Consider the following 26,151-nt stretch of genomic DNA (forward strand, 5'->3'; position numbering starts at 1 on the left):
TAAGGATAGGACATACTAGGCTTATTAAAACTTTGCACTTAATAAATAAGCACCCTTCAGGAGTGTGTGATCACTGTCATATAGAGGAGTCAGTTGAGCATGTAATTCTTCACTGTCAAAAATTCTCTCAAGAACGGGAAGTATTACGGGTGGAAAGTAGAAAGTTAGAACAGGAAGAATTAAGTCTAAAAATGTTTTTGATATTGAAGTAGGAAAGTTATTCTGTTATTTGAGAGAAACTGGATTGATAAATAGAATTTAGGGTCATGAAATATTATTAGTATTATTATTTTATTTATTTTGTTTCTGCAAGGGAAGGAAAACTCTGGCCCACACTCCAACATAGTAGGTGGCGGAAATGCACCATAATGCCAATAGTGTCAGTGGTCCATTTGGGTGATAGATGGCGGTAATGCGCACTTGTCTGCGATTCGCCGCAGAAAAAGAAGAAGAGGAAGAACTTGAAGAAGAAGAAGAAGAAGAAAGACGAACACGCTGAATCGGTGGGGGAAGCTTCTTTGAATAAACACGGTATTTACAAAAAAAGAAAAGAAAAGAAAAAGACATACATTTAATGAGGTACATAGAGACGTATTTCGAGATATCCAGCACATGTTCATGGATTATGTAGTCACGTTGTTGTGTCGATACAGTGTTAGAACATGTGTGTTATTGACAATTCTTTCTAAGCTACAGTGTATCCAGTGACGTGATTTCAAAGTAATTATCCATGGCAACAGTCATATCAGTGTAAAATGAGTTTAATCGGTGTCGGGCCTTATTTTGCGAGCGGTTTAAGTGCTATGCGACACGTTAGTATTGAGCAACAAAAAAACAAAACAAAAAAAAAACAAAAAAAAATTAGTATTTGCAAACAAAAATAAATAATAAATAAGCTGAGCAAATGGGTGAATCTTACGTCTAGCTCCCCCTCGCTAGACGTCCAGCAAGGAGGAGCGAATGTACTTTGGGCCTAATGGGTGGAGCTAGAATATCCAACCACACCCTAATCCAACTCAATCCAACTCAACCCAATTAGAAGTCCGAAGTGGAGCTGGATGTCATTTGACTCTGCATTGAAACCCTACTTGTTTTTCTGTCATTTCACTTCATGGCATTAGCTGTGTTCGACATCGGCTGGATGTAACCGATCGGCGAGAGTTGCCGCTTGCAGCTGGGGAGGAGCTGAAAAGGAGATGTGAAACATAGACGTGAAATAGGCTAATGTTTATCACATGTCTAATAAGAAAACACTATAATGCAGCCAAGGCCAAATTATGACAAAGATAAATTATTAATAAATTGCTTAGCTGGGTCTTCAGGCTATGCTGTCTGCTAATTCACCTCTCATCCAGATTTGTTCTTTTGTTTTGTCCTGTCACATCCCTAGTCTGAAGCTATGCTATGCAGTCTACCAGAAACAGAATGTAACACGGTTAGATGTTGTGGGAGGAAGGAGGCGGGAACCGGCGAACATTTAAAGACTTTATTAATAAATTAAAACACAAAACGAAATGGATGTCCCCTCACGGATGACTGCTGTAACATAATAAAACAAACAACACAACAAAAATCCAGGCCTGGCCTCTCTCGTCCTTCGTCGTCGCTCCTCCTTTATGCTTCTGCTCGAATCTCGCTGTTACCACAGAATATATAGTGCGCAGAAAGTAGCCTTCTCATAATATGAAGCTTTGTTTCTAATATGAAGATACATTTCTATAGCTCTGATAGATTTTAAATTGTAATTTTGTCTGCCCCTGAAATGGGTCATAGCCCATAGCTCAGCAGTTAATACACTATTTAAAATAAAAAAAAACACTCATTCAACAATGTGCATTATTGCATGGATGGAACAAGACATGTCATGTCCAAAATGCATGTGCACAGTTCAGTTGAATGATAAAGTTTACTTTAACTGTATGCTTTTGCACAAAATATGGGAAGCAAACTCTATACTGAAATAACCACAACATAAACAACAACAACAAAACTGAAATTAGAGTGAACAGTTTATCTGTCACTCAGATGCGCGTGGAAGTTGTTCATTACTATAGCAACAGTAACAACAACAACAAAACTGAAATTAGAGTGAACAGTTTATCTGTCACTCAGATGCGAGTGAAAGTTGTTCATTACTATAGCAATAGTAGACTCTTGAACACTAATCTGTGCTCTCGACACATTTTCTTTCAGAATTATCATTGGCTGATAGAAAGAAAAAGTATAAATAAAAAAAATAAAAACACTAGCATTTCATTTTAAATTTTTTATTGTTTTTTTGTACAAATTTGTACATTTTATTGTACAAATCTTGTGTACCTAATATTTATCCAAATGAGTCAATATTGAATGAAATCACAAGAATTGAATTGAAATCGTAAAATTTGTGTCAAGCAATAATAAAAAAACGTAGCTTACCAGAAATTGTACCATGTAAACAGTGTAACTGTTGTCACTAAACCTAAAATTCTGTGTAGTTACTAAAATGTTTTGATAATCACAATGCACTTATTGTGATGCAAGATTTTTTTTAATATAAATAATGATAACTTGACAGTAAGTTGTTAGAAATACGTTCTAGTGACGTCTTTGCGCATGACGTAAAAGAACCGCTGAATCGTTTTTTTGAACTGGTTAAATCCCCCTTAGGTGATTCTTATGGGGGGGAATTTTTTATTTGAGGGGGGAGTTTAGACTTTTTTTTTTTAATTACATTTATCTCGCCTAAATGTATGCTCACTCATTGCATTTTTACAATGGGGTAATTTTGTTCTTAAAAATTTACACAACTCAAGGAAGCTTGATTTCAATTCTTTGAATTAAATTGTAAAAAGTAGCACAAATAAATACAATAGAATAAAGATACCAATAAAGAGAAATAAAGAGAAAAGTTTTTGTTTAGGTGTAACTCTAGTATTCAGAAATACTACAGAGACTGAATAAAGTAATCAAATGTAAAATAACCAAATTAATGACAGACACATATGGCTGCTGTCACTGTAAGTGCTAGTGCACAGATTCTGTTTTCATTATACGGTCACGTGCGATTTATGCTTATATGTGGTGTTCGGGTCATTTTGACCCGGAGAGAATTTTCTTTTACCCCAAAATACTAGTTAATGTTATCGCTTTGGACTGAAACTTAGTGTCTCTATTCACAGATGGTATAACTACTTCTCAAATGTTTTTTGACAATTTTCTTACTTTTTTAGGGGGGATTTTGTCACCTTGTTACACTTGTGGTCTTCCCGGTCAAAAATGACCGGACTACAAAAAATTGCTTATAAATCACTTGTTATGCAATATTATCACCCAATTTTGGATTCAATCTTTTTGTCAACTTGTTCTCTTTCAATTAGGACTGGTTTTATATTTAGGGGCCAAGCACCGAAGGTGCGGAGGCACCTATTGTATCTGTTCCCGTTCTTATTATTAGGGGCCAAGCACCGAAGGTGCGGAGGCACCTATTGTATCTGTTCCCGTTCTTATTATTAGGGGCCAAGCACCGAAGGTGCGGAGGCACCTATTGTTATCGTTAGTGTTATTATTATTCAGCTTTTTTTTCTTCCTCCGGACTGGGAGTCTATGGCAGCCCATAGAACCGATTGCGGGAAAGTTATGAAATTTGGCACACTGATAGAGGACTGAGGAGGTCTGAAAAGTCCCCATAGAAAATTTGGTGTCTTAAAACCAATCCCTCTAGCGCCACCAACTGTCCAAATTTTCACTCATGTTTATGCTAATAACTTTTGAACCGTAAGGCCAATCAACAAAATTCTTTTCCCTCTTATTCCCTAGCTTAAGACGATTCGATTGCACCCTATGACGTAATTTTCCGTCATGGAAATTTTCCCGCCATTTTGTATTTTCAGAAAAACCTACTTTTTCGAACTCCTCCTAGGCCGTTGCTCCGATTTTCACGAAAATTTAACCAGATCATCTCCAGACCATGCCGACAAAAACTTATGGAATTCAAGTTGATTCGTCAAACCGTTTTCGATAAACCCATGAACAAATTTTACGTAGCGCTTGCGAAAACAGTCGTAAGGCTGCAACGCTTTATCGGATTTAGACCAAACTTGGTACATGTCATCACAAGCATGACCTGAGGCAACATGCTGCGTTTCGGCGCAGCGCCACCTACTGGTCCGGAGATATGAAAAATGGCTATTTTTGCTTATAACTTCTGAACAGTTTGTCCAAAAATCATAAAATTGGTCTCGTTAGATTCAGGGCAACATGCCGAGTCGACTGATATCCAATTTTACCATATCGGTCATTTTGACTGTCGGCCATTTTGAATTTTGTGCTAAAATGCTGTTTTTTTAAGAATGCATGAACGGATTGTTACGAAACTTGGTATGGGTCATCAGCACAATGTCCTGAAGGAGCGTGAGAAGTTTAATAGATTCCCTGGGTCACACTGAGAACATAGATATCAAGTTTGCCATATTTGGCCGAACTTCCTGTCCGCCATCTTGATTTTCAATCAAAACCTACTTTTTCGAACTCCTCCTAGACCGTTTGTCCGATTTTCACCAAAATCGAATCGTATCATCTCCAGACTGTGCCGACAAAAAGTTATGGAATTCGTGTTGATTCGTCAAACCGTTCTCGAATACCGTGCAAACAAATTTTACGTTGTGCTACAGCTACAGATTTAGTGCAAAAGTACTAAATCGCCCATAACTCCTAGACCGTTTGTCCTAGACTCAAGTGTCGGTGGTCAAGGCGGACAAAATGGATCTCTCCAATTTCGATTTAGGCCAGACAAATTTTCTGCTATGTCGAATTTTGTCCGAAACCTACTTGTGTGAACTAGTCCTAGGTTTTTCGCCAGATCAGAACCAAACCAGTCTAGGACATTTCTCTGGTCTCTCTCGATCAATAGTTATCGGAAAAAAAAGTAGAATTTTTGCATTTGGTTGGCTATAACAGGGTCATTTGGAAAATGGGCGGGGCAAAATACAGTCGAAAGCCTATAAATCCTAAACAAAAACTCAGAACATCACGAAAATCGCTGAGCATATGTGTCATGACATGGTGAAGAAGCGTGCCGAGTTTAATGCTGACCATAGGTGGCGCTATAAATGGCAAAAAGGTTCCCTTATTATTAGGGGCCAAGCACAGAAGCACAGATCAGATAGGCCAAACACAGAACAGATAGGCACCTATTGTATCTGTTGGCGTACCAAAAATAATTAGGGGCCAAGCACCGAAGGTGCGTAGGCACCTATTGTTTTCGTTCGCGTTCTTATTATTAGGGGTTCAAGCACTTCAGTGCTGAACACCTATTGTTATTGTTAATTTCCCCATGATGCAACATTCAGACATAAAACTGATCGGGCAGACCAACTTTGGGGGCTGATAGTACTCACACCGCCTACAACGTCACCAAGGCCCGCCCTGATTGGCCTGACGGGGGCGCTACAGCGGTCAAAAGTACGAAACGGCTCATAACTCCTCAACCGTGAGGCGTAGGCTCAAGTCTCTTATATCGCTGGAATCCTTGGCTCGAGGCGGACCAGATGCATGCCTCAGATTTGCTCGCCCTTCAGGCGCCAATTTTGAGTAAATTTAGGTTTTTTGAAAAACCTACTTTTGCGAACTACTCCTAGGTTTTTCGCCTGATCGGAACCAAACCAATGCAGAAATATTCTCTGGACAGTGACTATTAATAATCATCAAAAAATACTTAATTTAAATTCACGGTCGCTAAGGGAAACCAAAATGTTTGATGGCACCAGGGCCACTTTTACTAAAACGATTATAACTCGTGAACGGAAAGAGATATTTTCGCTAAACTCAGGAAACGTGTTCATAAGCTCAATCTGAGGTTACTTGAAAAAATTCGCGACGATTGGCCACTTGGTGGCGCCACAACATGGAAAAAAAGTCATGAAAATGGCTATAAACGCACCCAACCGTTAGTCCTTTGAAATCCTGAATCCTTCCCGAGTCCAACAATACCAAATATGCCAGGTTTCGCCTTATAGTTTGTGTATCATTGTCATTTAGCACTTAAAAAACTTGCAATTATCTTCGAAACCGTTAGTCCGATCGAGACAAAAACACCACATGAAATTTGAAAACATAGGTCAATAGCTAAACAATAACGCCCAAATGTCACAATTATGATAGGAACTGACAAAAATAAATAAACAAATAAAAAATTTAAATCATTGTCACCCATGGATCATTTTTATTCTCTCATAAACAGAAGTGTCTAAACTTCAAAACAAAATGAGATATTTACAACAAATTTGACAGACATGCATGGGGCACACTTTGAGGACACTTAATAAAAGTGGTGGAGATCAGGCAAGATGTGGTGCAGGGCCGGCCCGAGGCATAAGCGAACTAAGCGGCTGCTTGGGGCCCCCTCGCCACCAGGTTTTTTTTTTTTTTTTTTTTTACATATTAATTAACTTAAACAAGTGAAATAAATGAATGAAAGGATTAATAATTCAAAACAAGAAAATTCTGACTTCATGATCAATATACCTGCCTACAACTGCTGCTGTGTCTGCCAGTGTTTGAGTCATGCGCATAACCTCACGTGCATAGACAATTTGTGCGCAAAGTCACGGTAATGTTAAGCCATGTCACAATTTTATTTGATCAATGATTTATCCTTTAAATGTAATGATATTCAGAACAGAACAAGAATAAAAAAATAACTATAAACAAGCCAAAACAAAATAATTTGAAGCAAAAGTGAAAGTAAGCGGCGTTGGGCTCACGTATCTCTCTCATTAGAATCAAAATGTTTCAACATTTGCGATGGATTTGGATGGTAAACTATTCTTTATCATAGGCTTTGTACTTCACTCACGTTCCAATATCGACGGAAAAAATCATCCTCTTCACACGCGCAAAAATGTGCTTGGAAACATCACAGTGGAAGGTTACAATGTGTGTGTGTGTGTGAGAGGCGCGGGCGCGATCGAACAGTGGAAACATAAAAACATACTCCGTCATGTTCATACAAGACATCATTCAAACTGCAAAGTGTTGCAAAACGTTGGAGGATATTTTGCAAATATTTTTTTTTATGTTTTGTGACAGTTTGTTTTCAGAAGTTTCAAAGAGTTGGTATAGAGTAAAGAAAAAGTTTAAACTTTTAAAGTATCTATTTTTTATTAAAGGGATAGTTCACTTTGAAATTCATTTTTGGTATATTTTAGCTTACCTCAAGGGCATCCAAGATGTAGGTGTCTTTTTTTCCGCAGTAGTTTCAACAAACAGTCTAGTGTATATATCTATGCACCAGTCTGCGTACACGTCAGATCAGATCACTCGGACATGTCTGCGTATAAGAGGTAAAAACGATATAAATACTGTTCGTTTTCTCACACAAACCGCTCGTTTCGTGTCTTAGGCCATCAATGTGTACTTACGATGGGGAATTGTTTAATTTGGACGACGGGGAATTGTTTTAATTTGGACTCTGTGCTTGTGTTTTGAGACCGTGACCATAGACCTGCATTATATGACTGACAGACAAGAACGGTTTGACCTAAAAATATCAAAATTGAAACTACTGCGGAAAAAAGACACCTACATCTTGGATGCCCTTGAGGTAAGCTAAAACATACCAAAAATTTATTTCAAAGTGAACTATCCCTTTAAGTATTTATTTTGTATTAATACATAACCTCATTGTATTAATTTATAATGTAACATTATAGCGTGACATTGTGTCAATAATCGTCAAGCACAGGTGACTCTGCGTGGTGGGAGGGGGCCCCCAAATCAAATTCTGCTTAGGGCCCCCAAAAGGCTCGGGCCGGCACTGATGTGGTGCTATAACTGTCAAAAAAAACTTTCCTCAGTAAATTGCCTGTACTAGCTGTAAATGGTATTTTCCATCAATGATCTAAGTTTATTTGTTTATTTGGATCCCCATTAGCCACTACCTAGGCAGTGGCTACTCTTCCTGGGATCCCAACAAGTAAATCATACAAAACTACATTTAATCAACAACAATAAAAAGTCAAGTCAATGAAACATACTAACCCATCATCCATTCCAAATATCAAAATCAACAATTTAATATATATTTTGCCATTAAATGTTCCTTTAAATATTTTTTTAAAACTAATTTTTCTTGTAAAAATGTGATATCAATGGTAAATGATTCCATATTTTTATTCCTCTATACATTACAGTCCGTTGTTTTCCAGTGGTTAATAATCTCCGTTAATAATCTCCGTTAATAATCTGTTACACAGAACTTTATTATATTAAATGTTAATCAAAAATGATTCACACCTTCACAAAATCCAAATATTCAGTGTAAGAGTAAAAAATGACATAACAGTATTTATAGTAAGTTTATTTGATTCACAGCTTATTTAGAGTTTTGACCTCGACAACCCAACTGCATTTACTGCAAAAACAGTCTAACTAAAAGATTGTTTTGGTTGAATCGCTTCAAAGGAGTCATTAGTTCGCGAATCGGACGTGTCATTAGCGGACTTGTAGGCCTAACGTTACGCGTTGTGTGATTATCCCGGCAGTTAGGACATCGCACAAGATTTGTCAACACAGAAAACATTTCATCATAGTTTTGTTTTGTTTATTGAAAGTGTTTTTCATGTCAGCTGAATGGGCGGAACGCTTTTCAGAGAAGATAAGGTAACGTAATTTTTATTTTTTTAGCACAACACCCAGCAGTAATTCAGGGAAAAAATACCCGAATGCTCCACGTGAAACTTCGGTCTTCCAATCTTTTACCATCGTGTCAATTCTCAATTTATTTTGATTAATATGCGCGAGGGAGCGAGAGAGAGCAAGATAGTTTGAAGACGGTGAGGGTGCGTGCGCGCGCGCGCGACCGGGCCTCTCTCTATGGCGTTATTTTTATGTCAAAAGTTATGAGCGTGTAAGACATGCTCACGAGCACATTATGTTATTTCACACGCGCAAAAATTAACCTTCAGCTGGCATGATAAAAGTACTCGCGCACAAATTCAACAACCGAGAGGTGTACAGGTAGCTGCAAGCGAGCAGTAGGTTAACTCTGCTTGTACAGTGGAATCCTGCTCGCGCGCAGCGGCTTCTGCTCGCGGAGTGCTGTTTTGCTCGCGCAGTGGATTTCTGCTCGCTCAGCTGATTTCTGCTCGCTCGAGTCTACATGACTTTTGACAATTTGGGGGCGGAAACCAAGGAGGGCACTGACCCTCTTATTGGTCACTTTCATCATGGAAAATCTTGGGAAATCCTAACCCCGCCCACCTTCTGACGCAGCGCGCGTCACTCAGCTCGCTCTGCTACTCCAGCTATCTCTGTGTATATTTTAGACAACGAAATATGTGATAAAACACCATACTAACTATTTTCGTTTTCATTTAAAGAAATCTTAAACATGATAGCCACACAAATGTGGTTCAGGCAACGCGTATTGATTATATTCACTGCACATAACGTTTGCCTATTTATAAAAAAACAAAATATAAAACACAAACCTGCCTCTTTTCATTTTAAATATAATATAAAACCATTAAACATTTTAATATGGTCCAGGCAATATGTGCATTTGTACCAAACAACAGATTTTGCAGTAAACAACAATTTTTTACATACAATTATTACAATTTAAAATGACAAAACTCAACCCAGTCTCTTTTTGTTGAAATTTCAGTTTTTATCAATAATAGCCATAATATTTTTTTAAAAGCGCTGACTTTGTATGTTTGACTGAATTGTTTGCTTTATTTGTATAGCTTCTTATAAAAGGTATAAGAAGCTTTACAAATAAAGCAAACAATTCAGTCAAACATACAAAGTCAGCGTTCTAATCTAACCATACAACGGTAAAGATAAATAGCTTATTATGTATAGCTTTATTTGTATAGCTTCTTATAGAGCCCTGCACGGGCCTCAAATCTAGGCCCGAGCCCGGCCCTATTTTTTTTTTTTACAGCGGCAGCCTGCCCTATTTGCAGCCATTAAAATATGTCCGTTTTGTTCGTTATGCTTCTTTTCTTTTCATTTCTTTATTAAGTTAATTTAGACAAATGTTTGGAGCATTAAAAAAAATAAAATAAATGACGACCAAGCAAGCCGAGCCAACAGCGAGTAAAACATGTTTGATCAATTTAGCCTCTCAAATCAACGCTAATACTTTACTTGGCTACAATAAAATCCATAGATATAAAACACTTCAAGCATATCACACAGACAGTTAGTTTAATGTTTATTTATTAAACCACAGTGAGTAATTTTTTTTTTAAATACTGAGGCAGGCTCAGGTTGCTCGCAACAGCGCTCGCAAACGAAATGAGCAATAGCCAATCTAAACAAATTAAATTAAATAAATCAAAAACAAACTTGCAGGTTATCTTACCTAAAAAAAGCACCACAGAACATGGCCATTCTTTTTTCCAGTAGTTTCCAACAGTTAAACGGAAATAAAGTCCAATCAAACGAAAAGTTAGAACAGTCTCTTACAGAGCATCGTGGAGAAAAAGAATAGCATCCACAGTGGAAGATTTTAACCCAGTCCTCTCTTCTATCACTCTGCGATTTTTCTCTTAATATTCTCCATTATTTGCACATGAGGTGAATCGTTGGTTGCGCTGACGGGAAACCTTCTGTGTGTGTGTGCGTGCGTGCGTGAGACTGTCATCAATCATATGTCAGTGTAATTTTACGATTATGAAAGTTATGAGGTTATTAAATGTCTTTCTATGTTTGTTTTTCTATCGTCGACGTCAACTTCTCATATTTTTTTAATTAATGTCTAAAAATATAAAAAGAAGGATAACCCAAAAAAAGGCCCGAGGCCCGGCCCGCATGTGAACTATGACGTGAAAATTGGCCCGAAGCCCGGCCCTAGGGGTGTAAAAAAGTCGGGACCCGTCGGGCTCGGGCTGAAATGCAGGGCTTTAGCTTCTTATACCTTTTACTTATACTTTTATAATGGCTAATATTGATGATAACTGAAATTTAACAAAAAGAGACTGGGTTGAGTTTTGTCATTTTAAATTGTAATAATTGTATGTAAAAATTTTAAAAACTGTAATGTTGTTTACTGCAAAATCTGTTGTTTGGTACAAATGCACATATTGCCTGGACCATATTAAAATGTTTAATGGTTTTATATTATATTTAAAACGAAAAGAGGCAGGTTTGTGTTTTATATTTTGTTTTTTTTATAAATAGGCAAACGTTATGTGCAGTGAATATAATCAATACGCGTTGCCTGAACCACATTTGTGTGCCTATCATGTTTAAGATTTCTTTAAATGAAAACGAAAATAGTTAGTATGGTGTTTTATCACATATTTCGTTGTCTAAAATATACACAGAGATAGCTGGAGTAGCAGAGCGAGCTGAGTGACTCGCGCTGCGTCAGAAGGTGGGCGGGGTTAGGATTTCCCAAGATTTTCCATGATGAAAGTGACCAATCATAAGAGGGTCAGTGCCCTCCTTGGTTTCCGCCCCCAAATTTTCAGAAGTCATGTAGACTCGAGCGAGCAGAAATCAGCTGAGCGAGCAGAAATCCACTGCGCGAGCAAAACAGCACTCCGCGAGCAGAAGCCCGCTGCGTGCGAGCAGGATTCCACTGTACAAGCAGAGTTAACCTATGAGAGTATGCCAGGCGCTCGCTTGCAGCTACCTGTACACCTCTCGGTTGTTGAATTTGTGCGCGAGTACTTTTATCATGCCAGCTGAAGGTTCATTTTTGCGCGTGTGAAATAACATAATGTGCTCGTGAGCATGTCTTACACGCTCATAACTTTTGACATAAAAATAACGCCATATCTCTCTCTCTGCTCGTTCTTTCAGTAATATGCTGCCAGCAGGCGCAGCAGTCATCACTCACCGATCAAATAAGGCTTTGGCGAGACAAAAAATCGCTTGTGAGAGAGACGCGTGAGTGACAGAGAGACGGAGGGAGAGCAGGGAAAGGAAATGCAGCTGAATGAACACGCTCATGTTTTAAATAGCGTAAAAAATTTTTTTATAACGAAACGCAATTTGTGGCGGCCGGTGTTGATTCTGTGGCGCACCGCCACGAATTAGTCTATGTGTGGGAAACACTGAGGTTTGAAACAACATGAGGGTGAGTATATGATGACAGAATTTTCAGTTTAAAGTGAACTACTCCTTAAATCAATTCATCTCTCCAGCATTTCCAATTCATATTGTTGAACATACTATTTTACTATAGAAAGATAAGGTGGTTTATTGGAAGGAATTATGAATCACATTGTGTTTTGAATCAAAACCAATACTAGTGTTTCTTTTGTCTACAAAAATTGACTAAATGTCCAGGGTTGCCAGGTGCCAGCGAGGTTTTCCAGCCCAAAACCTCGTCAAAAACCGCGAGAATGCACAAAAAAACGGCCAATTTTTTTTGTGGCTTGTTTCTCGTTTAAACACATTGAAATCATTAACAAGCTTTAAAATGACCCATTTTTCGACTTAGCCTATCCGATTTTAGAAACAATATTCAATTAAATGAACGCAAAAGTAGGCTACACTGACTTCAGTCAGACTATTCTAGGCCTACTATTAAACTATAAGCTTATGTTACGGAAAATAATGCGATCAACTTAGGCTATCAGTGTCTGTTTATTGTCACTAAAAGTCACTTGGAACAAAAGCATTCAGTAACATAAAAACATAGAGTAGATATGGACATAAAAAATAACCCACTTTAACATTTCAGTTATTTCAAATGGCAACATGAAACATGCATATTAGGGCTGGGAGAAAAAATCGATTCACCTAGATATCGAGTTTTTTATTTTATTTTATTTTTTATGATTTTAAAATCGATTTTTTTTTTTATTACAGATATTAATTCAAATTAAATTGCTTTAATTTTGCCCTTGCTTATAGATGAGGTTGACAGAAGTTAGCCACTTTCGATTCAATAGAGGATGAAATGTGTCATTACAGAGCTGCACTATTCATCTAAAGTCTGTGATCTCGATTCAAACACCCACGCGATCTTATTCCATTTCATTTGTCTATTAAACCTTTGACAAAATCATATTCAAATCTGTGTTGGCGCTGCCGCTGACCAAGAAAGAGTGTCATGAACAGGTCATGAACCGCATTGACAGCTACCTAAGTTTGAAAACCCCGCAATCTACTATGTTGTTTGACATATTGGTGCCGGCGTGCGTCACTTTAAGGTAGTGGGAGGGAGTGTCTGTTGTGAGGTTAGGGGGCACGTCAGCCAGAGTTGTAGTGTGTGTGTGTGTGTGTGTGCGCGCGCTGCCTGCTGAATGGTCGCAGGAATAAGGATCTGAAGTGCCGGTGTTTCGGCAACAAAAACCCACCGAACTGATCCGAAACCAGCCCAATTTTTATCCACCCGCCCAAACCCATTTTTGCCCGCAAAATAGATTGCAAAACCGCCCAATTGGGCAGTAAACCGCCCAATCTGGCAACCCTGACGCGTTGTCAACGAACCACGTGACGAAAACGAGACAAGACGCAATGTAAATGCTGCTCATCTGATTATAACTATAATTAAATGTATAATGCAATATTGTTGACGAATAAAAACAAGACTAAATGTGGTTAACAAAGTAAAAACTATGCTAAAATGTCTCTTCATTTTCGTTGACCAAAACGAGGCGAAATCTTATGACATTATTTCGTCTCGTTTAGTGGCATTATTATTATTATTATTATTATTATTATTTTGCAGTATTTCTGTTTCCCGTGTCTCACTTCAGGGGCTGCATCAGGTCTCACTGCACAGACGCAGGCGATGTCACTTCCTCAAGCCCCACTCGCAACATTTAGAAGATGCAGCTGCAGTGAGTTAGCGTAAACGACAACAAACAAAGTTAAGTCTGACGCCCGTTTCACACACACTCCGTGTGCAGTGTGTATGCGGTGCAGGAGCAGCACACGCTATAGTGCTTTCACATATGCTGCGTTTGCAGTGCGTACTGATCCATGGCTTTACTACAAACACATACTCACTATTTTTATTTCAAATCCAGAAGTTATCAGCTACTTAAAAAAAAAAAAAAGTTTGTCAGCATTGCAATTCTCTTTCTACACACATACTCTTTAAAAGACGTAATTCACTTTTAAGCACAATTTAAACAACGTATTATTCAATGCACTACTTCTATATAGATTTATTAGCAAGTGGTAAAATATTTAGCCATGTACTTATATTAAAATCGCAAACATTTTAAATTAAAACTTAAAATTGACAAAAACAGCGACTCTCATGCCTTTTCTTTTGCATTTAAATTTTAATACAATAAATCTTGGATGTCACAAAGAACTTGTTTTTCAACCTCCACGAATGAGACGAGTGTTACTTTTCTGTTCGCTATTTGAGCTATTTTTCCATAGTGGTACACTATATTAACTGGGTTAAATAGAATTGCATTACTAAAAAGAGACTAAAATACAATTTTCATTGACTAAATCTAGACTAAATGTCATCAGTTTTCGTCGACTAAAACTAGACGAAAAGAGTCATGGATAATTCTGACTTGAGACTAAAATGCTCAGACTTTTAGTCGACTGAAACTTGACTAGACTAAAAAGAGAATGAACGTGCCTAAAACTAATAACTAAAATGACAACTTGACACAAAGACTACACTAAAAATAAAAATAAAACAGGCCGCCAAAAACAACACTACTGATTACATTACTTTTTGTACATTTGGATTATAGAATGTAGGGCTGTCTTGTGAAGAAATTCCCCATGCGGTAATTTTGAGTGGCTCAATAGCGCGACATGCAGTATTATTACCATTTATATATTTGGACTTATTTATATTTATGTGTTGCTATATAAATAAGTGTTATGATGTGTATATTTCTTTCAAGCAAAGATTTAGAAGTTGCAATTCATGCATTTGTAACAACACGATTAGACTATTGCAACTCTCTTTTATTGTGGTCTTCCTCAATCTTCACTATCTCGATTACAACTTGTTCAAAATGCAGCTGCAAGACTGTTGACTGGGTCTAGAAAGAGGGATCATATTTCTCCTGTTTTGGCATCCCTTCACTGGCTTCCCAATGTTTCGAGTTGATTTTAAGATCCTTATGTTTGTTTATAAGGCGTTGTCTGGCTGTGCACCAAGGTATATTTGTGATCTTATTGTGCCATACTGTCCTGCTAGGGCACTTAGATCTTCAAATCACTTGCTTTTAAATGTGTCACGAAGTCGCTACAAATTAAAGGGTGATCGGGCCTTTTCTGTGGCTGGGCCCAAGCTTTGGAATGCTCTCCCTTATCATGTGAGGTCTGCTTCTTCACTGGACATTTTTAAATCTACTCTGAAAACACATTTTTATTCCTTAGCTTTTGGAAATTTGTAATTGTTGTTTTTTATAGTGTAGTCCTGCTATGCACTATGTACAGCACTTTGGATCAATTTTTATTGTGTTAAATGTGCTTTATAAATAAAGGTGGTTGTTGTTGTTGTTGTTGTTGTTGTATAGCATGCACAAAAATCAAGGACATTTTCTGTAACGAATGTAGCCGAAACTAAACAGCGTCTCTGCGCATTGAAAGGCTGTCACTCAGTGCGCAGTCACATTGTTACAGAACGGATTGTCTTTGAGTCATTAAACCGTACATGTACAAACATGTTCAAAAACACTGATTTGTTAAAATGATAGATGTGATGAAACTAGGTGTTAATTATTTTTAACTTTAAGCTCCACTTTAAGGCTCAGCTGACCAACAATGCGTCGCATGGGTAACGCTGAAGCTTCATAGCTTAATAGAGACCAGTGGCATTGATTCAATGCATGACTCGCCAATTTATTTTCCAGCTGCTTCCTCGCACTGTGAAATGCCATTTATGGTAAATACCCTTAAACATTAAAAGGGTGATACAATATTTCACTTTCCTTGGACACAACAACCTTTTTAACATATATATGACTTGACCTCAAAGACAGACGCAGGTAATCACACACGCTCAGTCGATCTCACTCCGAAGCAAATTGAGATATTTTCACCAAAATTGACACACATATGTATGGGCTCACTCTGAGGATACACAAAAAAAATGGTGGGACTGAGCCTCTTGGTGGCGCTATAATAGAACAAAACATGAAATTCCCATTGACTTCAATACAGTTTTGTGAAATAAAATGCTTTACTAAACAAATGCATTGGTGTAATATTACGAAACTCAGAATGTGCCATCAACACCATCCCCTGAAGGTACCCAAAATATTTCGAGACAGCGCCACCTAGTGGTCAAAAGTTATAAAAACATTTCCAAAAAGGATAATAACATTTGATTAAATCTGGCTATTGAAATGCCACTGGTCTTAATAGATTCCTTGGGTCAAGCCGAGAACATAGATACCAAGTTTTCCTTATTTGGCCGAACTACCTGTCCACCATCTTGATTCTCATTCAAAACCTACTTTTTCGAACTCCTCCTAGACCGTTTGTCCGATTTTCACCAAAATTGAATCGTATCATCTCCAGACTGTGCCGACTAAAAGTTATGGATTTCGTGTTGATAGACGAAACCGTTTTCGTATAGCGCAGCAGCAAAGTTGAGGCATGATGCTAAAAGCACTATTCAGGCTTTATCTCTGCAATGCCTTGAGACCAAACTTTGTATGTGTCATTGTCACTTCACTCTGACCTCATCACATCAGTTTTGTAACTGCTCCACCTATTGGTCGAAAGTGATAATCCATTAAATCATATTCTGAATGACTTTTTTAATGATTTTTCAGCCATTTCGCCTAAAATCCTCTTTAAATGTCTTTAATTGCTCATTGTTGCAGTTGGTCTGACACTTTCAGACATGTTGGCATATCTTGTCGTCTTATTCTGCTTGGCCCCGGTAATGGCTGCTTGCAGCTATATTTCTATTTGCATTTGATTAATCGTAGTCCTAATTTTTTTACAGTAGTCATCTCATTTTTTGAGTAAAAAAAAACATTATTTTTGAATAATTTTTGAAATTTTAAATAAAATCTGAAGAAAATTGGCACTGTTGATCACACTAGTCTACTTTAATATTTCACCAGGAATTTTGTTTTGAAAAACTTTTATTTTGTACAAAATAGGGCTGTGACGGTATGGGATTTTTTCTTACCGCGGTAAAGAAGCAACAAATCTCGCGGTTTGGCGGTTAACCGACCCCCCCACCCACCCCCCTACACAAAAAAATAAAATAAAAAATCACCCGCGGCCGCGTCACACACTGCAGACGCGATCAAGAACGCATGTAGCTTGTAAATGACAATGGAAATGAATAACATAAAGCAGTATTCTTTATTAACAAATAAACAAATTAACATTTATATTAAATTGTAAATATTAATAATGAACTATTAATTAAGGCCGGCGACACACTGGCTGCGTGGTGTGAGTGTGGCGTTTCTGTTGCGTGTCAGCTGCGTGGCTTTTTTATGTCTTTGCACACCAGAAACAGCGCTGCTGCTGCTAGGTGACATATAAGCCTCATTGGTGATATATTAGACATATGGGGAGAGAGTTGTGGAAGGCCTATACTTAATGTTAAACATAAATATATAACAGCAAAGACAGCGTCGGCAGTATTGATGGCAAAATAGGCTACAGAATATTTCGTTCTCTATTGACAGGTGCAATATTTGAAAATCGATCATATTTTTTTTTAATTACATTTATATCTGCATTTATGTCAAAACCTAAACTTTCAAACATCAAAATGTAATTTATTAATACGTATTCATGTCAAAATGACATACAAACATTTTTTTCCAATTCTATTTTGCCAGGAAACGCTTCCAACAGGCTTGCGTGAAAAATAGGCGTCGGTTCTATTTCTAGCATGCACGCTTTTTTCCGCGCGGCTCGTGCCGCAACTGAGACGCGCGTCTCACGCAGGCACACAGTGTGCAAGCTCTAACCTGTTAACATGGGAGCCGAAATAAAAACGGACACGCCACGCAGCCAGTGTCGCCGACCTAAGGTAGGTCTGCTGCACTTAAGTCCAGCAAACGCCACAGGATGGTTCATTTTTCTAAGATGTGGTCTTAAGTTAGTGGAATTTCCTCACGAGACAGATACTTTTGTGCGACAAATACGGCATATTGCCTTGTCCAAATTCACCGGATTCCCCTTAATTGTCACCTGCCTCAAAGGCGACACAGTATTTGGCTTAGACACTAGATTCGTGGCTATTTTTTGAATAATGTCATTCGGCTAGCGCCGTCAACTGTTATTGCCTATAGGCTACCACATAAGAGAGATCGCTATTGCAATTAAAATCTAACTCCAACTGTTTACGTTATGCTTGTCTTTTATGCCTGTGTTTGTTTGTATTTAATTGAACATTATCTGTAAACATCACAAGTACTGAAACCTAGCAGTTAATTAATAATAATCAGAAACACACAAAAAATAAATCCCCCATATGTTTAACGGACTGTCCCTCCCTTGTGCAGGAAGCGTTTTTTTTTTTCTCCAGAAGCACTTGAACATGGGACTCGGAGAATACAGTAAATTATAAGCAAATATTAATGTGTTTATAGTTCATATCACACACCATATGCACTCAAAAAAAAAAAAAAAAAAAAGTGCGGTGATGACCTCACACCGCGGTAGGCATCTCATTAACGCGATATTGCGGTGATGCGGTTATCGTCACACCCCTAGGCACATTGTCACACTTGTGGTCTTCCCGGTCAAAAATGACCGGCCTACAAAAAATTGCTTATAAATCACTCTTTATGCAATATTATCACCCAATATTGGATTCAATCTTTTTGTCCACTTGTTCTCTTTCAATTAGGACTGGTTTTATATTTCAATTTGCATCTGATTAATTGTAGGCCTCATTTATTTGAGAGTAGGCATCTCAATTTTTGAATAAAAAAAACATTATTTTTGAATAATTTTGGAAAAATAAAATAAAATCTGAAGAAAATTGGCAGTGTTGATCACACTAGTGTACTTTAATTTTTCACCAGGAATTTTGTTTTGAAAAACTTTTATTTTGTACAATATGGCACAGAGTTACACTTGTGTTGTTCCACTGGGCCATTGAGGGCCATTGTTTCAATGGGCCATTGAAAGTGAATGGGAGAGACCAATGCAAACATTGAATGGAACAACACAAAATAGGTATCATTTTAAAGATTAGAATCCTAACGAGAGCTGAGTTATCACTCTAAAACAGAGTGTACACCCCGCAGGCGCCACCTAGCTGCGAAATAAATAATCATAATATTTTTCAAAACTATTACCTTGATCAACTTAAAATAGGTGTCATTTGAAAGCTTAGAGTCTGAAATTTACAATGAATGTAGCCAATTTGATAAACTCCTAAGTAGTGCTGAGTTGTTTGCTGATAAATAGAAAAAAACAAATTCATAATTTATAAACTACTTTTTTGTACTACATTCAGCAATATGTCAAATACATCCTACAGCTCAGATAGTCCTGTGTCATATGTCATTTGAAATGTCCTTTCAAATGACATATGACACAGGACTATCTGAGCTGTAAATGAACAAATATACAGCAAGCATAATTGTTTCAGGCTTTTTACTAAACTTGAGCGAGGTTTTTGTAAAAGAAGCCCTTCAAGAGACCCATGTGTAAACCATATATGAATGATGGAATTTTAGACACATTTCCACTCGTAACTTCATGAAACATGCTCCGATTGTGGAAAATGACACATCATTATTTACAGCAGATGCTTACAATTAAAATGAGTCTAAAGATATTCCTCATGGAGTTCTAACACAAAAAATACCACAGACGGACAGACTCACGTAGCCAAGCAAGGTAGCTTAGACTTGGCCTTTTTACTCGTATCTTCATGAAACATACATCGATCATGAAAAATGACACATCGTTATTTACAGCAGGAGCTCACGATTAAAAAGAGTCCAAACTCAATATATTCCATCAATAAGATCTAAAGATATTCCTCATGGCGTTCTAACACAAAAAATACCACAGACGCACCTAGCCAAGTATATACTCATAAAGCTCTCACGTTTGGTTTTCGCTCATAACTTCACGAAGCATGCACAGATCGTAGAACAATTTACATCATTATTTTCAGTAGACTATCACAATTAAAAAGAGCCCAAACTCAGCATAATCCATCACTCAGATCTAAAGATATTCCTAATGGAGTTGTAACACACGAACCCCCACAGGCGCTCACAGAGCCTTGAATATAGATGTAGCCTAGCACTTATGTCGCGTTTTAACTCATAACTCAATGAAGCATGCATAAATTGTGGAAAATGGCACATCATTATTTACATGAGATTGTTAAGATTAAAAAGAGCCCAAACTCACCATAATCCATCACATGCACATATGTGTACATAAACAATGAACATGCTCCTGAAAACTTTTCAGTCTCTCCCATTCACTTTCAATGGCCCATTGAAACAATGGCCCTCAATGGCCCAGTGGAACACCACAAGTGTAACTCTGTGCCATTTTGTACAAAATAAAAGTTTTTCAAAACAAAATTCCTGGTGAAAAATTAAAGTAGACTAGTGTGATCAACAGTGCCAATTTTCTTCAGATTTTATTTAATATTTCCAAAATGATTCAAAAATAATGTTTTTTTTACAAAAAAAATTAGATGCCTACTCTCAAATAAATGAGGCCTACGGTTAATCAGATGCAAATAGAAATATAAAACCAGTCCTAATTGAAAGAGAACAAGTTGACAAAAAGATTGAATCCAATATTGGGTGATAATACAACATAACAAGTGATTTATAAGCAATTTTTTGTAGACTGGTAATTTTTGACCGGGAAGACCACAAGTCTGACAATGTGCCATTTTGTACAAAATAAAAGTTTTTCAAAACAAAATTCCTGGTGAAATATTAAAGTAGACTAGTGTCATCAACAGTGCCAATTTTCTTCAGATTTTATTTAATATTTCCAAAATTATTCAAAAATAATGTTTTTTTTATTCAAAAAATGAGATGACTACTGTCAAATAAATGAGGCCTACGATTAATCAGATGCAAATAGAAATATAAAACTAGTCCTAATTGAAAGAAAACAAGTTGACAAAAAGATTGAATCCAAAATTGGGTGATAATATTGCATAACAAGTGATTTATAAGCAATTTTTTGTAGGCCGGTCATTTTTGACCGGGAAGACCACAAGTGTGACAATGTGCCATTTTGGACAAAATAAAAGGTTTTCAAAACAAAATTCCTGGTGAAAAATTAAAGTAGACTAGTGTGATAAACAGTGCCAATTTTCTTCAGATTTTATTTAATATTTCCAAAATTATTCAAAAATAAAAAAAATTTACTCAAAAAATGAGATGCCTACTGTCAAATAAATGAGGCCTACGATTAATTAGATGCAAATAGAAATATAAAACCAGTCCTAATTGAAAGAGAACAAGTTGACAAAAAGATTGAATCCAATATTGGGTGAAAATATAGTATAATGAGAGATTTATAAGCTATTTTTTATAGTCCGGTCATTTTTGACCGGGAAGATCCCGGGGGTTATAGGGTTTTGAACACCACACAAGGGTTAAGACATAACCGACTGTGTTTAGAGGATACTTACCAAGACCAAAATTGACATAATTTTGTGAGGCGGCTTTACTCTATGTACTGTATGTGTGCAGAGAAAAAAAACAAGTACCGAATAGTTTAAAATCGCGTGAATGTTTAAACTGGTAAGACTTGCAAATGGTAAACTTTAGTTACTCATGATGCAATGCTGGCCCGATTATGCAAGTGACATTTCCGTCTATCCCGACTCCCGAAACGCGAGAGTGTTATCGCCGCCTGCAGCGCGCTTAACGATTGCCTAGTGCAACCCATTTTGAGAGACGAGAGATAGAAGACGCAGCACCGCTGAATCACTCACGCTGTTTGTGAAATTGCGTATCGCAGACAGTTTTAAAATGACTGATTTTATTTTATAATCTGTGTGGATTAATTTACTAATACAACCTACTTGCTAAAGTGAATCAATGTTTGCGGGAATTTCCCGCATTATAAATGGGAGACCTGCGGGAATGATTAAAATGATGCGCAATACCCGCAATCCTGCGCCGAAATTCGAGCCCTGATAGCTGTACGTTGTTTAACCATGCAAAGCCACATGTCCTATTCATCATTTTCATGTTTTTGTCTGCTTGACAGGGCCATACAAATTTATGTATCTTGTATTAGAGCAGTTAAAATTTGTGCTTTGAGTACAATTCTCTCATACTGACTACTGGATGTTCACCATGGCACCTCATGGCAAAGAACTCTCTAAGGATTTGAGAATTAGAATTGTTGCTCTCCACAAAGTTGACCTAGGCTATAAGAAGATTGGAAACACCCTGAAACTGAGTTACAGTACAGGCCAGGGTCATACAGAGGTTTTCCAAGACGGGTTCCACTCGGAACAGGCCTTGCAAGGGTCAATCAAAGAAGATGAGTCCTCGTGCTGTGCGTCAGGTGCAGAAGCTGGCTTCAAAAAACAGACGCATGAGTGCTGCCAGCATTGCTTTAGAGGTTGCAGAAGCAGAAGGTTAGCTTGTCAGTGCTCAGACCATACACCGCACACTGCAACAAGTCGGTTTGCATGGCCGTCGTTCCAGAAGGAAGCCTCTTCAGAAGCTGGCTCACAAGAAAGCCTGCAAACAGTTTGTTGAAAGCAACTTGTACAAGAGCATGAATTACTGGAACCATGTCCTGTGGCCTGATGAGACTAAGATAAACTTGTTTGGTTCAGATGGTGTCCAGCATGTGTGGCGACGCCCTGGTGAGGAGTACCAAAAAAATTGTGTCTTGCCTACAGTCCAGCATGGTGTTGGTAGCATCATGGTCTGGGGCTGCATGAGTGCTGCTGGTACTGGGGAGCTGTGCTTCATTGAGGGAAACATGGATTCCAACATGTACTGTGACATTCTGAAGCAGAACATGATGCCCTCCCTTCAGAAACTGGGCCGAAAGGCATGATAACGACCCCAAACACACCGCCAGGATGACAACTGCCTTTCTGAGGAAACTGAAGGTGAAGGTGATGGAGTGGCCAAGTATGTCTCCAGACCTGAACCCTATTGAGCACCTGTGGGGCGTCCTCAAGCGGAAAGTGGAGCTCCATGATGTCATTATGGAGGAGTGGAAGAGGGGTCCCAGCAACAACCTGTGCAGCTCTGGTGAACTCCATGCCCAGGAGGATTAAGGCAGTGCTAGATAACAATGGTGATCACCCAAAATATTGACACTTTGGACACAGTTTTGACATTTTCACTTGGGGTGTACTCACTTTTGTTGCCAGCTATTTTGACAATAATTTTATTTTCAGAGGACAGTAAATATATACTGCTAGACAAGCAGCACATTGACTACTCTAAAATCTATCCAAGTTTAATTTCTATAGTATTGTTCCTTGAGAAGATGTTTCACGCTAGAGCTCGGCTAATGTATGCACTGTTATTGATACAGTTTCCACATGTTCACCGCAATAAATTAGAAAAATACTCGGTAAATAAATAAGTAGGCCTATAAGTAAAATAATCGGTTTGTTGATGGACATGCACTTGTTAATGCTGATGAGGAATTACAGTTGCAACATCTCAATGTACCTCAAACCGAGTACTAGACATGTGCCGGTATTCGGTAATGCGATAAATCGCGGTAATGAATATGCACGATATTGTTATCGCGGGCACTTCAAAATACCGTGAAAAATAATAGATCCGAATTTAGATTTTTAGAACGCGCATTATAGCTTATTTTCCATCAACCGCTTAAACAAGCACTGCCTATGCTGCGCGAAACACGTGCGCACTCTGATGTAAACAATCGCCACGTGTATAAGCATGCGGCCGGTGCGCACTTCTAGTCTAATGTAAACAGTCCTCACATGGAGAAGCAGCATGGCGGAAGGAGGAACGCCGCCGCCTACAGTCTATGGCCGCCGCCGATCTATCCGGATCCATCCCGCTTCTAAAAGCAGAGCTGCCAACTCGACGCATTCAGCGCGAGACTCCTCACACGCTCACGCCACACATCCGTTTTCTCACGCAGAGAAAAATCGCGGAGCAAAGAGGACACGAAGACCGTCAAACAAGACAGAGCAGGTTACTTTTGATATGAAACAGGAGAACAATTGTGTCACAGAACGTTACATTTAAACTATTTAATGACCAGCAGCATGTTAGATGACTAAAACATAAAGAGGAGTATTTTGCTGAATATGTGCACTGCACTTTTTTATATATTTATTATATTTTTACTTGTGTCATTACATAATTGTTATTATAATGAAAACCACATTATATTTGATTTAATTAGTTATTTGTAACCTTTAATAATACCAGCTGATAGGGCTCTATATGGTTACATAGCATTGTGTGAGATATTTTTTTTCATGAGAAAAAAATAACATGTGGGCTATCTACTGTAGCCTTCCTAATATTTATCCAAAATAAGTCAATATTGAATCAAGATTTAAATCAAATCCCAAGTATTGAATTGAAATCGTTAAATTTGTGTTAAGCAATACAAACAGTAGGCTAGCCTACCAGTCATTGTACCATGTAATCATTGTAACATGATGTTGTCACTAAACTTAATAAAATTCAGTTTAGTTACCAAATGTTTTGACAATCACAATTACACCTTGTGATGCAAGTTTTATTTAATTTTTTACATCCCCCCCCAAATCCATCTGTTTCTCATGTGCAATTAAAATATCGTGATAATACCGTATACCGTGATAAAAGATCACTCAATTAATCGCAGCATGAAAATGTGATACCGGCACATGCCTACCGAGTACTGTATCACTGAGAAATGTCCTGCTCGAGCCGTCCTTGCGATGGAGGTTTGGGTTGAATGAATTCTTCCAATGTTTCATCATCGGACTCACGCTCGGATTGATATGGTAAAATCGACGTCATTGTTCGTTACTGTGTTTAGTTTACGGTGTAGGAAGCCTCAGGACACGCAGAGCTGACGTTTTTATGACAATGGACGTTTTTGTTTTCGACACGCGCTGTACGCGGTAAACCAATCACAACAGACTGCGCTGTCTGGCCAGTCAGAGCAGAGTAGCTCGCGGAAAGGAGGGATTCAGGCCATGTCCACACTAATACGTTTTCGTTTGAAAACGCATCTTTTTCTCTCCGTTTTGGCCTTCCGTCCACACTGAGACGGCATTTTTATTAATGAAAACGAAGCTTTTTGAAAACACACTCCAAAGCGTATACATTTGAAAACGCCGTTTTTGCGTCGTAGTGTGGACTGTGAAACCGGAGGGATTTAAAAACGATGACGTAAATTTAGTCATGTGACGCATATTGTACCAATAGATATTCATGTTTATGCCAGTATTGTGCCTGTTATGTGCTATTCATTTTCACACTGTTGCTAAAAAATATTCTACATTGCACACTCTTCATATCACAGTCCTGCAAAGATGACAGAATTTAGCCTACTCACATTTGCTCTCCTGCGGTGATACATGAGAGCAGTCGCGTTTTAGACCAAACATATGGTGTCTGCGTGCGACCTGGACGCATCAGTGAATGGTGAGATATTTTACTAAATAAAATTATCCTGTCAGAAGAATTGCGCGATAACTTCATTATTTATTTTTCCATCTGAATCATATCAGTGAGCTTTTGTGGGGTTATACACATGCGCAGTAAAGGTGAATTGAGCGTTTTCAGGCGTTTTTCAAAAGTTTATCATCCACACTGAAACGTCCGAAAACGCTTGAAAACGCTAGTGTGGACGGAGAGCGTTTCTAAACAAAAACGCCGTTTTCAAATGTATCCGGATTAATGTAGACGTAGCCTTAGAGAGACTGATTCATCTGACTTGTCGTTTGAGAATCACTGACAATGTGGTGATGTGCAAATATTATGAGAAAATTAAACCGTTTTTTTACCTTTGATACATGTAAACCTATCATAGGAGTCTCCAAAACAACATTAGGAAACTTTAAAATAGCATAATAGGGGCACTTTAAAAGGAGTTGATTTCCCTCGATGGAATTGTTTCCAAAGTCTGAACTTGAACTAATAACAAAGACCAGCAAACGCTGTTAATACACAATTATTTAGCACATATTTAGCAAAATACTCCTCTCTATAGATATTTTTAATGTTGGTCATTAAATAGCTTTTCTGAGGTAAATGTAACGTTCTGTGACAAAATTATTCACCTGCAGTT

General features: G+C 37.9%; 1 protein-coding gene across 8 annotated transcripts in view; it reads left to right on the forward strand.

Moving 5' to 3' along the window:
* The first annotated feature begins 399 nt into the window (after positions 1-399).
* psip1a (PC4 and SFRS1 interacting protein 1a) overlaps positions 400-26,151 on the forward strand; it is a 268,546-nt gene continuing 242,794 nt past the window's right edge. For 7 of the 8 annotated variants that reach the window (XR_014204723.1, XM_082165413.1, XM_082165415.1 and 4 more), the window contains exon 1: positions 400-531. The gene's annotated coding sequence lies outside the window, so the exon portion shown is untranslated. The remainder of the gene's footprint in view (positions 532-26,151) is intronic. The other variant, XM_082165412.1, reaches the window with a different exon arrangement.

The sequence above is a fragment of the Leuciscus leuciscus genome (assembly GCF_965113295.1).
Source record: "Leuciscus leuciscus genome assembly, chromosome: 3".
NCBI lineage: Eukaryota > Metazoa > Chordata > Actinopteri > Cypriniformes > Leuciscidae > Leuciscus > Leuciscus leuciscus.